Source organism: Oncorhynchus masou, chromosome 31 (assembly GCF_036934945.1).
Source record: "Oncorhynchus masou masou isolate Uvic2021 chromosome 31, UVic_Omas_1.1, whole genome shotgun sequence".
Lineage (NCBI taxonomy): Eukaryota > Metazoa > Chordata > Actinopteri > Salmoniformes > Salmonidae > Oncorhynchus > Oncorhynchus masou.
The window spans coordinates 77,148,265-77,163,289 of record NC_088242.1 but is presented as its reverse complement, the minus strand read 5'-3'; the positions used below and the strand labels follow the sequence as shown (position 1 = coordinate 77,163,289).

Genomic DNA, 15,025 nt, shown 5'->3' with positions numbered 1-15,025 from the left:
AGGTCGGGCACTGATGTTGGGCGATTAGGCCTGGGTCACAGTCGGCATTACAATTCATCTCAAAGGTGTTCGATGGAGTTGAGGTCAGGACTCTGTGCAGGCGTCACAAAGTTTGAAGCACAGAATCGTTTAGAATGTCATTGTATGCTGTAGCGTTTAGATTTCCCTTCACTGGAACTAAGGGGCCTAGCCCGAACCATAAAATACATCCCCAGAACATATGACTCAAAAACACCCCACCTTATGCGCTCCAAATGGACGTTAGCTGTAAGGGCCGAGATGCCCATGCATTGACTTTTGTTCGAGGGATGCTATTCAGGAGGACATATTGCTCTGTCACACGATTCCCGAGGATGACACAGCACAGGGGATGTTCAGTGTGCTGCGTGGCTATTTTGATGAAAAAAATGATTCCATGGGATCGAATGGTGGGCTTTTGCACAGAATGGGCTCCATCGATCACGGGACAGTGGGCAGGCCTCTCCACTAGATCTTCTTCAGGATAGGATTTTTCTCCATTTCCACCTGACTGACATGCCCAAAGTAAACTGCCTGTTGCTCAGGTCCTGAAGCCAGGATATGTATATACTTGGTACCAATGGAAAGATGACACTTTGAAGTTTGTAGAAATGTTAAAATAAGCTGGTAGGAGAAAATCCAAAGAAAAAGCAAAGGAAGTTTTTTATTTTGAGAGCCCATGCGCTTACAATGGAAAGTATATGGGCATTCTGAAATCTAGCTCTCAGGATGCAATTCCTATGGCTTCCACTGTGTGTAAGCACTCAATGTTCAAGGTTTCAGGCTTGTTTCTTCCAAAACGAGGAAGAATAATATGTTTTACCACAGGGATACAGACTTGGAAATAAGTGCATGCTGGCTTGAGGAAGAGGACACGCAACTGCTAATATCGTTTTCCTATTGAACATACTTTTTTCCATGTGAAATATTATAGTTTAATTACATTTTAGGGTATCTGCGGATTCAATAGAAACGTATTTTGACTTATTGAAACAAAGTTTAGGGGAAGATTTTCGGATTGCTATCTTGGCAAATTGAACGAGTGGATTACTCAAATCAATGGCGCCTACGAAACAGACTTTTTGGGATATAAAGAAGGATTTTATCTAACAAAATGACACTACATGTTATAGCTGGGACCCTTTGGATGACAAATCAGGGGAAGATATTCAAAACGTAAGTGAATATTTAATCGCTATTTGTGAATTTATGAAACCTGTGCCGGTGGAAAAATATTTAGATGTGCTTTCGCTGTAAACACCTATTTTAAATCAGCCAGTGCAGTTAGATTAACAAGAATTTAAGCTTTTAACCAATATAAGACAAGTGTATGTTCCTAAATGTTTAATATCCATAATTTTTATGATTATTTATTTGAATTGCGCACCAGTTCCCCCGGAGGTTGTCCTGCTAGTGTGACGCCTAAACTTAAGAAGATTTATGAATGTGTCTCCCTCTGTCATATGGACTCATTGTATGATACAACCACTGAGCTATAGTGGATAAACCGAGAGAAACTGGTGGCAAAAGAGCTGAGCGCAGATCTCAGAGATATGCAGCAGGTAACTTTGATTGTAAACTACATTGCGTACACCTGTTCGCAAAACTATGTGGAGATATGGTATCAGAGCATGAAAAAGTTCTGATTCACATAGAGTCTTGGTGTTTATCGAGGGGGAGTGTTAAAAATATTGTTTTAATTAAGAGCGAGAGAGAGGAACTGTTGTCATTCGCAATTAATGTATAAAACAGTATTTGCATACTTTCTGTGTAATTAAAATAAAATGTGTCTCCTTGTCTATGTAACAGACATATTTGGGAAACTGAATGAACTGAACACAAGCATGCAGGGAAAATACAAAAAAATGACACAGATGAGTGACCAAATCACCTAAATCTGTTTGACCTTGATCCTGGCTCATTTGACATTGTTTTTAATGCAGACGACATCTCGTCAGCATTAAAAGCAAATATTGATCCAGTTTGGACGTGACAGGAGAGATGAGGTGTGCAGGGTCAACCATTCTCAACCGTGAGAATCTCCGACGCGACATGCATCAAGCACACACATCTCATTAGTGGTGGTGAGAAATTTTGTCAAACTAATTTGCAATTGACTGTCATAGCCCCACATTAAAAGTATATGATGATGAGTTGATAATACAATCAGAAATACAATTAGAATGTTTTGCAATTGACAGCCATTACCACAATTAAAAAGGTAAACCAGGACCAGAACCCTTCACAGTTGAGCTCATTCAGTTTTGGCTGATTGGCTATTATTTTATTTTTATCAAGGGAAACCAAATGCTCACTTGTTTCCCTTGCATTCGATGCTACGGGTGGTAACAATGTCATACTCTTTTTGACCAGACAGCATCAGATAGAAGGCCTTCACATACAGAGACAGAGGGGCACTGTTTCGCTCGCTCTGACACTTTCTCTGGTGAGATACATTCAGTATCTTGCAAATTCAAGGACAATTCTGAAACACAGAGAGACGACAGATAAATGATTCAAAATATATATATACAGTACCAGTCAAAAGTTTGGACACACCTACTCATTCGAGGATTATTTTTATTTTTTCTATTTTGTTAATTGTAGAATAATAGTGATGACATCAACACTATGAAATAACACCTATCATGTAGTAACTAAACAAGTGTTAAACAAATCAAAATATATTTTAGATTCTTCAAAGTAGCCACCCTTTGCCTTGATGACAGCTCTGCACACTCTTGGCATTTGCGCACTCTCAACCAGCTTCATGAGGTAGTCACCTGGAATACATTTCAATTAACAGGTGTCCCTTGTTAAGAAATAAATTGTGTAATTTATTTCTTTAATGCGCTTGAGCCAATCAGTTGTGTTGTGACAAGGTAGGGGTTGTATACAGAAGATAGCTCTATTTGATCAAATATAAAGTCCATATGATGGCAAGAACAGCTCAAATAAGGAAAGAGAAACAACAGTCATAAGACATAAGATGTGAAGGTCAGCCAATTTGGAAAATTTCAACAACTTTTAAAGTTTTTTCAAGTGCAGTCGCAAAATCCATCCAGCGCTATGTTGAAGCTGAATCTCATGAGGACCTCCAAACGAAAGAAGACCCAGAGTTAAATCTGCTGGAGAGGATATGTTCATCAGAGTTACCAGCCTCAGAAATTGCAGCCCAAATAAATACTTCAGAGTTCAAGTAACAGACACATCTTAACATCAACTGTTCAGAGGAGACAGTGTGAATCAGGCCTTCAAATCAAATCAAACATTATTTGTTACATGCGCCGAATACAACAAGTGTAGACCTTCCCGTGAAATGCCTACTTACAAGCCCTTAACCAACAGTGCAGTTAACAAAATAAGAGTTAACAAAATATTTACCAAATAAAGTAAAGTAAAAAATAATAAAAAGCAACACAATAAATGAACAATACAGAGGGTACCGGTACCCAGTCAATGTGCAGGCGTACAGGTTAGTCGAGCCAATTTGTACATGTATTTAGGGGTGAAGTGACTATGCATAGATATTAAACAGCGAGTAGCAGCAGTGAACAAAACAATTGGGGGGGGGGGTAAATGTAAATAGTCCAGTGGCCATTTGATTATTTATTCAACAGTCTTATGGCTTGGAAGTAGAAGCTGTTAAGGACCCTTTTGGTCCTATACTTGGTGCTCCGGTACCGCTTGCCGAGCGGTAGCAGAGAAAACAGTCTATGACTTGGGTGACTGGAGTCTCTGACAATTTTGTGGGCCTTCTTCTGATACTGCCTGGTATAGAGGTCCTGGATGGCAGGAAGCTTGGCCCCGGGGATGTACTGGGCCATACGCACTACCCTCTGTAGCGCCTTGCGGTCAGATACTGAGCGGTTGCCATACCAGGCGGTGATGCTCTCGATAGTGCAGCTGTAGAACTTTTGAGAATCTGGGGAGACATGCTGTTACGGATACCAGTATCCTGTGTGTGTATCCTGTGTGCGTGTGTTTGTGTGTGTTTGTGTATCCTGTGTTCTTTTCTCTCCTTCTCCCCTCACAGGTGAAAATCATCACTCCCCAATCAGTCACCAATCCAATCATCAATCAGAAGACACACCTCCTCCTGTTTCCTACCCTATCACAGTTCCTTTCCCTTGGTTTAAAAACCCTGTCAGTTGTTTGCTCTAGAGCTCAATCTATCTGTAAATGCCATGTCTGTAGGTCTCTGTGTTTCACTCTCTCTTTGTGTATTAACCTCTCTTTTGTTTATTAACCTCTCTTTTGTTTGAGCACCTCCATAGCACTTTGTCCTCACCTGTGAGTATTGTTTTTGGTTATGGTGTTTGTTTGTTTGCTGGTGGGAAAAGGGGGAACCAAGACAAGTCGCCCATGGGCATACACTACCTGTAGGTAAACTTTGTTAAATACACTAGTTAGAACTGGGCGGACCACCCACTGTATTTTTGGTTAGTTAGTTAGCTGTTGTTAAAGTAGGCTAGTCTAGCTTAGGGATGTTTTTGAATACTTATTGTTTCTTTCCTTGGGTCCAGCTCAGCCCCTTTTCCTGCCCCCCCCCCCATTACCGTGTGTTTTCAAATAAACCTTGAGTTTGACGGTAGATTTCAGTTGTCATGGTTATTTCGTTCACACTTAACTCATGCAAATTATAATAGTGACAAAGTTTATGTTAAGGGTCTCATTATCATCCCCCCTAGACTGTCGGGCCAAAAGGGATTCGTAACACATGCTAAATGGTCAAATTGCTTAAAAAAACACTACTAAAGGACACCACAAATAAGAAGAGACTTGCGTTGGCCAAGAAACATGAGCAATGGACATCAGACCAGTGGAAATGTGTCCTAAGGTCTGACGAGTCCAAATTTAAGATTTTTGGTTCCAACCGCCGTGTCTTTGTGAGACGCAGAGTAGGTGAACGGATGATCTCCGCATGTTCATTCCCACAGTGAAGCATGGAGAAGGAGGTGTGATAGTGTGGGAGTGCTTTGCTGGTGACACTGTCTGTGATTTATTTAGAATTCAAGGCACACTTAACAAGCATGTCTACCACAGAATTCTGCAGCGATACGCCATCCCTTCTTGTTTGCGCTTAGCGGAACTATCAATTGTTTTTCAAAACCTCCAGGCTGTGTTAGGACTATTTGACCAATTTGGAGAGTGATTGAGTGCTGCATAAGATGACCTGGCCTCCACAATCACACAACCTCAACCCCATTGAGATGGTTTGGGATAAGTTGGACCGCAGAGTGAAGGAAAAGCAGCCAACAAGTGCCCAGCATGCATGGGAACTCCTTGAAGACTGTTGGAAAAGCATTCCAGGTAAAACTGGTTGAGAGAAGGACAAGAGTGTGCAAAGCTGTCATTAAGGCAAAGGGTAGCTCTAGTGAAGAATCTAAAATCGAAAATATATTTTTATTTGTTTAACACTTTTTTATTTACTACATGATTCCATATGTGTTATTTCATAGATTTGATGGCTTCACTATTATTCTACAATGTAGAAAATAGTAAAAAATAAAATAAAGAAAAACCCTTGAATAAGTAGGTGTGTCCAAACTTTTGACTGGTACTCGTTGTTAGTACAAAGTTTTGGGAAACCTGGCTTCCCTTGGCATCCATAACTACACGCCATTGCAAATCAGTCTAAAGAATAAAAAAACATACAGAAACAGGAACACACACACCTGACATTTCAGGACTCTAATAGCTTGAACAACACTACATTGTATTAGCACTCCAAATTCGCATTGCCAATGGCACTAGTAGACTGGTGATTGTTTCCCTAATACAGATTCAGTGCAGACAGTGTGTGTGATGGGACCATAGCAGACACTCTAGAGACAGTATGGACACTTGGAGTCACTGACTCTACCTCTAAGCATGATTGACAGGCGGTGGGTGCGGGGGGTGGAGACTGAAGGCAGTCAGGCGAGCAGAGTTTTCCTGTTATAATAAAACAGTTTAATTGGATTTGTTCATATGCAGGGAGCGACTTGTCTGGATTAGCATATCAATGCCTTTACACAAATCAAATTTTCAAGAGCATTGAGCACTAAGCAGCACGAAATTAATTCTGCATGATACGCCTTTGGGCCTGGTGGAGTGTGTACAGAGGACACCCCTCCATACACCCTTCTCCACACCCCTGTCTGTCACACTACATCTTGTTACATTTAACATCTCTTTCTAGTTTAAGAGTAGTATGCTGATGACCACCTTCACTCTCTCCACCGGTACTCCTACTTGTTTGGTTCCCTGTAAGACTTCAAATCCAAAATAGTTTTTATTTTTGGCTTAAAATCTGCACCAATAAGTTTTGCAATTGAAAACAACATTTTCAAGGGCTAGTCTCTCTAGGCTATCTCTCCCTCGTTCCCTTCTCATCTTCCTCCAGTCCTTGTTGTTTCGGAACATGTCTTTGGTGGCATATTCATGGTCAAGCATTTGAGCAAAGAACAGGGTCACTTCCATTGCAGAAAGGCTCAGCTTCACAGCTTTACCTGGAGAACAAGCACACACAGTTCAATAAGATCAATAAAACGTTGATCTTAGTTGGGCTATATTTTCTATAAGCACCTCGCATGTGCTAAAGGGAAAAACGATATGCAGTGCCTTTAGAAAGTATTCATAACCCCAACTTAATCCACATTTTGTTGTGCTACATCCAGAATTCAAAATGGATGAAATGTCTTTTTTCTCACCCATCTACACACAATACCCTACAATGACAAAGTGAAAACATGTTTTTAGAAATGTTTTCAAACGCTTTGAAAATGAAATACAGAAATATCTCATTTACATAGTATTCACACCCCTGAGTCAATACATGTTAGAATCACCTTTGATAGGGATTATAGCTGTGAGTCTTTCTGGGAAAGTCTCTAAGAGCTTTGCACACCTGGATTGTACAATATTTGCCCATTCTTAAAAAACATCTTCAAGCTTTGTTAAGTTGGTTCTTGATCAGTGCTTGACAGCAATTTTCAAGTCTTGCCATAGATTTTCAAGATGATTTAAGTGATGATGATTTGTATGATTTGTATGCAACCTCAGTGTATATTTGGCCTTGTGTTTTAGATGATTGTCCTGCTGAAAGATTAATTTGTCTCTGTGTGTTGGAAAGCAAACAACCTGTTGGAAAGCAGTCAACCTTTTCCTCTAGGATTTTGCCTGTGCTTAGCTCTATTATGTTCCTTTTTATCCCCCCCAAAACTCCAAAGTCCTTGCCGATGACAAGCATACCCATAACAGGAAGCAGCCATCACCATGCTTGAAAATATGAACAGTGGTACTCAGTGATATGTTTGGGGCAAATCCAACAGAACACAACACTGTATTCAGGACATACATTTTTTATTTTTTTGCCAAATTTCTTTGCAGTTTTAGTTTAGTGACTTATTGCAAACAGGGTGCATGTTTCGAAATATTTTTTATTTTTTACTGTCATTTAGGTTAGTATTGTGGAGTAACTACGATGTTGTTGATCCATCCTCAGTTTCTTCCATCACAGCCATTAAACCCAGATTTAAATCCCCATTCGCCTCATTGTGAAATGCCTGAGCGACTTCCTTCCTCTCCAGCAACTTAGTTAGGAAGGATGCTTGTATCTTTGTAGTGACTGGGTACACCATCCAAAGTGTAATTAACAACTTCACCAGGCTCAAAGGGATATTTAATGTCTGATTCTTTCTTTTTCTTTACCCATCTACCAATAGGTACCCTTCTTTCAGAGGCATTGGAAAACCTCCCTCGTCTTTGTGGTTGAATCAGTTTGAAATTCACTGCTCAACTGAGGGACCTGGAGTACAAAGATGAGATACTCGTGAAAAAATAATGTTTATTATTGCACACAAAGCAAGTCCATGCAACTTATTTCGGCTTGCCATAACAAAAGGGTTAAATACTTTTTGACTCAAGACATTTCAGCTTTTCACTTGTAATTAATTTGTAAACATGTCTAAAAACATCATTCCCCTTTGACATTGACACAAAATCTCAATTTAATAAATATTTTAATTCAGGCTGGAACAAGAAAATGTGGAAAGGGTGTTAATACTTTCTGAAGGCACTGTAGAATAATGTTGTACTCAGCTTTACTTCTTTGTCTTTTATTACAGTCTGAAACAAAAATGTGAAAACACTGTAAATCTTGACCTTGTCATGTTCTTATAGTTGGAGGGCGGAGCGGCGGCACTTTATGTGTAGCTGAAGAGACAAGAGGTCGCTGTGACCTCTGATATCATCAAAGTCACTCATTAAAAACAATGTAAACTGATCCAGGATCACAGGCAACTGAGCCAGGATCACAGTCAAACAGATTTAGCTGATTTGGTCACTCATCCGTATAACCAAATGTGCCATATCATCCCCATAGGTCCCCTAGGAGCAGGCTCAGCTGGCCAATCGATGCCTAGATAGAGAGGCTGAGGCCTGCAGTGAGCGGCTGTGGATTTACATTTTAGACCAATCCGATGGAGGCCTGGACCCAGGGAGGGATTTCACTACACACACATGGATTAAACATATTATTTTATATGGGAGCTGTCGGGGCTGCACTATGGGGAGAAAATGTAAAAACTATGGTTCTCAATCAAAATGTTTGATCCAGCCAGCCAGATACATCCCCGGGCTGTATGTCCTAAATAAAGAGGCTGATCCTTTCTGGGCCGCTGTTGATCCATGCAAATCAATACAGAGTTCAGGAACAACCTTCTGGTGTGAATGATGAGAGGGAGGGTCCTCCCCAGTGTCGTAGATAGAAGAGAAAGTGTCAACAACATTCAACTTTTAATCTGACCCAGACAGAATGTGTGGAGAGTCTAAAGGGGGCTTCATAACTCAACTCTGATGCAGTAGGAAAGCTACTTAGATCTTTCGAGTGCATGGCCTGTCTTTGATACGTGCTGTGTGTTTACTTCTAAATTGTTGATGATCTGAGGGGGTGAGTATAAGGCCTTCAAACCACCAGGGCTGTACTGACCATTGTAGTAGAAGGGGATGTCATCTGGGAGAGGCTGGCACTCCGGGGTGAAAAAGGCATCCTTGTGCTCCAGAAACTTCCACTTGACTCCGTCCTCATAATGTACTTCTCCTCTTCACACCTGAGGGACAAGAGTGTGTTTCAGAATGAGACCTTTTTTAATATACTGTGCATACATCCACCTCCCAAATATTCAGCATATAATGTAGAAAAACAAACTCCAATCTCCAGCACTGCTGCTCTTCTTCTTCTCTTTTTTTGATCTTCAATGCTTTTGCCGCCTCAATCTCTTCCTTTGACTTATTCTTCTTTGTAGTGACTGGATGCTCCCCCTCCTCTTTCTTTGGCTTCTGGGTGACTAAGACAGCACCACAGAAACAAGACAACTTACACAGTAGACGATTTAGACAATCAGTAAGCACATTGTAAACTTTCCCAAAATGTTCACAGCATTTCATACAAAAGGAAGCTTGTTTGTAATTTCAGCTGTACCAATCTGAGTCATATGCTCCAAGCCCTAACATCTTTGTGGATACAATGAAATACAATACTTAGCTCAAATTCTTGTTGATGTGAGTAAAGTGGGAAAAATTATGCAACTACACAACCAGCTGAGGACTAGAACATCTGCCTGCTCAGGGAGGATGTCTACATTCTCTTTCTTTATCCCCATCGTCTCTGTCCCCCGGCCACCCTCATCCTCCTCTGTCAATTTCTTCTTCAACCTGAGGACAGCAAATATAGTCTCTATACAACAACAAAAAGAACAACACTATTTGCTCACCTCCAACAGGTAAATGGTGTGGTAGTCAGAACTTAGGGTTATTGAATGAGCAAGTGAGGGCTAACATATAATAAGGAGACCCACTCACATTGGGGTTATAGTGGAACATGAGGGACCCTCCATGGGCTCATCCTCCTCCTGTCTTTTCCTCTTGTCCCCCCTACTCTCTGGCACAAATTCTCCATCTGCTTTCATAGCCAAATGAAACCTGATGAGCGAGCAGAGAGACTCTGAACAATGACAGCCCTTAATCTGTCACTTTTACTCACACAGCAAGCTGGTTGGAAAGCAGACCCACAACCTGCTGAGGTCCCCTTTTATTTTCCATTAAGACCTGGCTATCCTTAGAGTAATAACTCTATCCAAAAGTACACAATGATGATTCAGTGACCACACATAATGACATAATTACAGTGATTAAACAACATTATAGAGAAGGGCCTGATGATGATGGTATAATTATTGCAATTACAAATAATAATCATTACAGGAAGGCAAGCTTGAATTTCCCTGCAGTGTGGCTTCGAAGTGTTAAGGAAATGCACCAAATTAATAGATAAAAACATTACAACCACCACTGCCACCAAATTACAGTAGTACTTAATTTCACATGGTTGGATGGAAGGGAATGAGGATTAGGAAAATGTCACATGATGCCAATAGGTTTGTCTGTACGGCAGACCCAGCCTGAGTAAGTCAAAAACAGTGGATTAACATATTATGTCATTCACTTTGTCAGTGTGACTGTAAGTCAGAAAAACACATAGCAAAATCGACACAATCTGCCACCCCTGTTATCTGTAGTAGATTGTATGCTACAGGCCCTGGACCAAACCGCACCTTTCAAAACCAGCCTAGACCCCCACCGTTCATCCACTCAGAAAATGACGGATTCTCATTTATTGCTTTTCTGACAAGTCACAGATACTTTTCTTTAATACAGCAATAAATCAATTTCCTGAGAGACAGCCAACGCTCCCTGAAAAATGGGAATGGATCCTGCAGGCTCTTGGACATCCAAATCACAATAATTAATTTCCATCACCTGCGGAAGAAAGGGGGAAAAAAGTGATTCAATTTGAAACGTTAATGGATTAAAACTAATTTCAAATGGCAGCAGTAAGATGCTGATGTGACACGTTCTGAGCTATATCAAGCCACTCAACTGCAACAGAAATGCTACGTGAGTAGGTCCATGACAATTAGCTGCCCTCTCATCACTAATATTGTTAATAAGACGCAGTCTCAGAGGAAAATGCCAATCTCACATACTGTTGTCATCAAAACTCTCCATGCTCTCTGTTTTGACAGCCTTGGCCCAATAGGGTGGCAGGTAGCCTAGTGGTTAGCGCGTTGGACTAGTAATCGAAAGGTTGCAAGATCACATCCCCAAGCTGACAAGGTTAAAATCTGTCAGTCTGCCCATGAACAGGGCAGTTAATCCTAGGCCATCACTGAAAATAAGAATTTGTTCTTAACTGACTTGCCTAGTTAAATAACTAAAATATATGGAGGGAAAACAAACAAAAAACATGTTTGATCTAAGCATATTATTATACTCTCACTGAACAGAAACTGCAAAGTGGTACTCAGTGGTATTTTTAACTACTACATTATTAGGCTACATGATGAAGAACTCAATAATTTACTAAGTAAATTGCCACACATCAACTAACAAAGGCCTGCCAAGGACCGTGAATAATGTAACATTTCAATCAAAAACACCAAAATAAATCGTAGGATGGAGATGAAAACCCCTTTCATCATATTTACAAATGCAGTATGAGGGTAATGGACCTTGGGCACCAGTCCAAGTACAGTATCAGGAAATCCATTCCAATCTAGTTGGTTTGGGGAGCTTCTGAAATAAACCAACATGGGGTTCACACAGGGACAAGCTGGCAGCACAGACTGAGAAGATGCAACTGGGGGTCACATTTTTCAGGAAAAACTATCCAGCATTATGTCAAATATAAATTACATAAACTGTATCAGTGGTGATTTAGGCCAAAATGCTGCTGCTACTGTAGCTGCTCCTGCTGATAGCACTACTTACATCACTGTTAGGCTAATACAAATGCAAACAAATTGTTACAATATGTAGTGTATGTCTTAAGACAAAGTGATAGACCTTTTTCTGCCCACTGAGACTCCTCTGTGGCTTTAGTTCCGTCTTTCTTGTGTTTGTACTGTCATACAAAGCAGAGGGATAGGGAGAAATATATAGGTTATTTAACTCCCCAGCTGTGTCATATTTCTCTCCCCCTGAGTTGGTAACCTCCAACTTAACTCCAGTCTGCTATGAAATGTTATCATGGCCTGTCACAGAAGGTGCCAGTCGTGTTTACAGGTGTTTTTCTTTTCTTTCGTCCTATTAATTACACTCGCCAGTGACGGATGACTCTGGATTCATTTGTCTGCTCATATAATGCATCAGATATCAAGGTGAATTCATTTATTCATATAAAGATGGAGTACCCTACTCTGGGTAATGAATGCAGGCGCCCACCCACTCACTCACTCTAGCACGTGGCTAGATTTACAATTACTGGTGTCTCGTTTGGTTAGAGGCTTAATTTGTCTAAATAATTTTGCAGCATGAAAGGCGTGTCTACACTGCAGAGTTGTGATGTGTATAACAATAGCCAGATGTTGAAGTTAACTGTAATACAGAAGGATAGAAGCCATGAAGAAAGGTTGGATGCAGTGGGTAGAAAAGACAGTGAGACTGACTGCCAGCATCCAAAGACCATCGACACATAATGAGATTTAAACAGAATAGTGAATATTAAGTGAACATGTTTCAGATTAGACCAAGCTAGTGCAATATACAGTATGTGTACTATTAACTTGGATCTTGGAGATAGTGAGGAAGTCAAATGTATGGATGCCTTTGGCTGACGTGTTACTGAGATTGACATTGCACATATTAGCCTATAAAACAGGGATCATCGACTAGAATCAGCCGCGGGCAGATTATTTTCTTGAGCGGATGGTCGCGGGGCCAGAACACAATTACAAATCATTTGTAGACCGCAAATTGACTGCAAAAAGCCCAAACAGATTTAATATTCAACTAAAACATTATTTCAAACCTTGCTTACATTTGTATTCGTATCACGCTGTATAATGATAGGAGACAAGCACAGGAATATGTAATAGGTTTTTTTATTATCTCCAAAAAAAGGAATGAGGTGTAAAACCTCTAAATAATACACGGGACGAGACCCGTAAAACAAGTGCACAATAACACGTAGCATGGAAGCCGATACAACAGCACAGGTGCTCACAAGACCAACGGACATGGTAACAAAAACCGACAAGGACAATGGGTAACAAAGGGCACATATACTCACATACTCATCAGGGGGTATGGGAACCAGGTGTGCGTAATGAGACAAGACAGTCCGGGGTTGGTGGTAATGAATCCAATTCCGTGACGTAGACCTCTGGAGCTGTTGAACGGCATAAGCAGCAGTACAGGGGGAATCCGTGACAGTACCCCATTGACGCGCTGCAAGGGGGCGGCACCGGCCTCGGGGACAACCACAGGGGCGCGGTGCGGGTCGGTCAGGGCACCGACAGTGAAAATCCCTGGTCAGTGAAGCATCCAGGATATCCACCGCAGGAACCCAGCACTGCTCCTCTGGGCAGTACCCCTCCCAAATGATGAGGAACTGGAGACGTGCCGCTCGACGCCCTGGACCAGGGCTTAATTTCACGGACCAAGTACGCTGGACCTCCCTATATGTCCAGAGGAGAAGGCGGGGTGTCACAGGGTACAACCTCAGCGAGGGGACCAGGCACCACTGGCCTGAGGAGAGAAACATGAAAAGTTGGGTTAATGCGGTAATCAGCAGGGGGTTGCAAACAGTACGTAACCTCATTAACCCTCCTCAGGACATTAAGCGGCCCCAAAAACCACGGAGTTCAGCTTCCGGCAGGGCAGGCAGAGAGATAGGTTCCAGGTGGAGAGCCAGACCTGGTTTCCTGGAGAGAAGACAGGCGCCTCAATGCGGTGTCAGTCGGCCTGTTCCTTGTGCTGAAGCATGGCCCGCTGGAGACGAGTGTGCTCAGCTTTCCAGGTCTCCTCAGCGAGCCGAAACCACTCGTCAACAGCAGGGGCGTCTGTCTGGCTTGGATGCCAATGTGCCAGTGCCGGCTGATACAGTTGAAGTCAGAGGTTTACATACACTTAGGTTAAGCACACCAAGACAGTCATGAAGAGGGCACTACAATGCCTATTCCCCCTCAGGAGACTGAAAAGATTTGGCATGGGTCCAACAATCCTCAAAAGCTTCTACAGCTGCACCATCGAGAGCATCCTGACTGGTTGCATCACTGCCTGGTATGGCAACTGCTCGGCCTCCGACCACGAGGCAGTACAGAGGGTAGTGCGAATGGCTCAGTATATCACTAGGGCCTAGCTTCCTGCCATCCAGGACCTCTATACCAGGTGGTGTCAGAGGAAGGCCCTAAAAATTGTCAAAGACTCCAGCCACCCTAGTCATAGACTGTTCTCTCTGCTATCACACAGCAAGCGGGACCGGAGCACTAAGTCCAAGAGGCTTCTAAACAGCTTCTACCCTCAAGCCATAAGACTCCTGAACATCTAATCAAATGGCTCACCAGACTTTTTTCATTGCCCCCACCCTCCCCCTCTTTTACACCACTGCTTCTCTCTGTTGTTATCATCTTTGCATAGTATAATAACTCTACCTACATGTACATATTACCTCAACTAACCTGTGCCCCCCTTATATTGTCTCGCTATTGTTTTTTTACTGCTTCTCTTTAATTACTTGTTACTTTTATTTCTTACTCTCATCTGCATTTAAAAAAAAACTGCATTGTTGGTTAGGGGCTCGTAAGTAAGCATTTCACTGTAAGGTCTGTTGTATTTGACGCATGTGACTAATAACATTTGATTTAGTTACAAGGTGGGTCAATTCTGGCTGAGTTATGGCTGCCGCATCTGGGCCACTGCAGGGCCCTAATTCCAAACCACATGTGGGTGACACAAGTGGCCGATGTGGGCCAGGTCCAGCCCAGATACATATTGCTACCTGGGATGAGCCTCCTAGGTTTTGTATTGAAGTCAGTGTACCAGAGGAGGACAGAATCTATCTTTCCTCTGGCTCCAGAGTGCTGCTGAGGCTAACGTAGACCTTCATTGCAAAACTGTGTGTTTTAATAAACTATTTGGCAATGTGAATATATTTAGTATAGTTTTATCTAAAAAGTCTAAC

General features: G+C 41.8%; 1 pseudogene; it reads right to left on the bottom strand.

The window, feature by feature from the left end:
• LOC135525019 (DNA topoisomerase 1-like) overlaps positions 1–9,971 on the bottom strand; it is a 29,941-nt pseudogene extending 19,970 nt beyond the window's left edge.
• Positions 9,972–15,025: the final 5,054 nt, after the last annotated feature.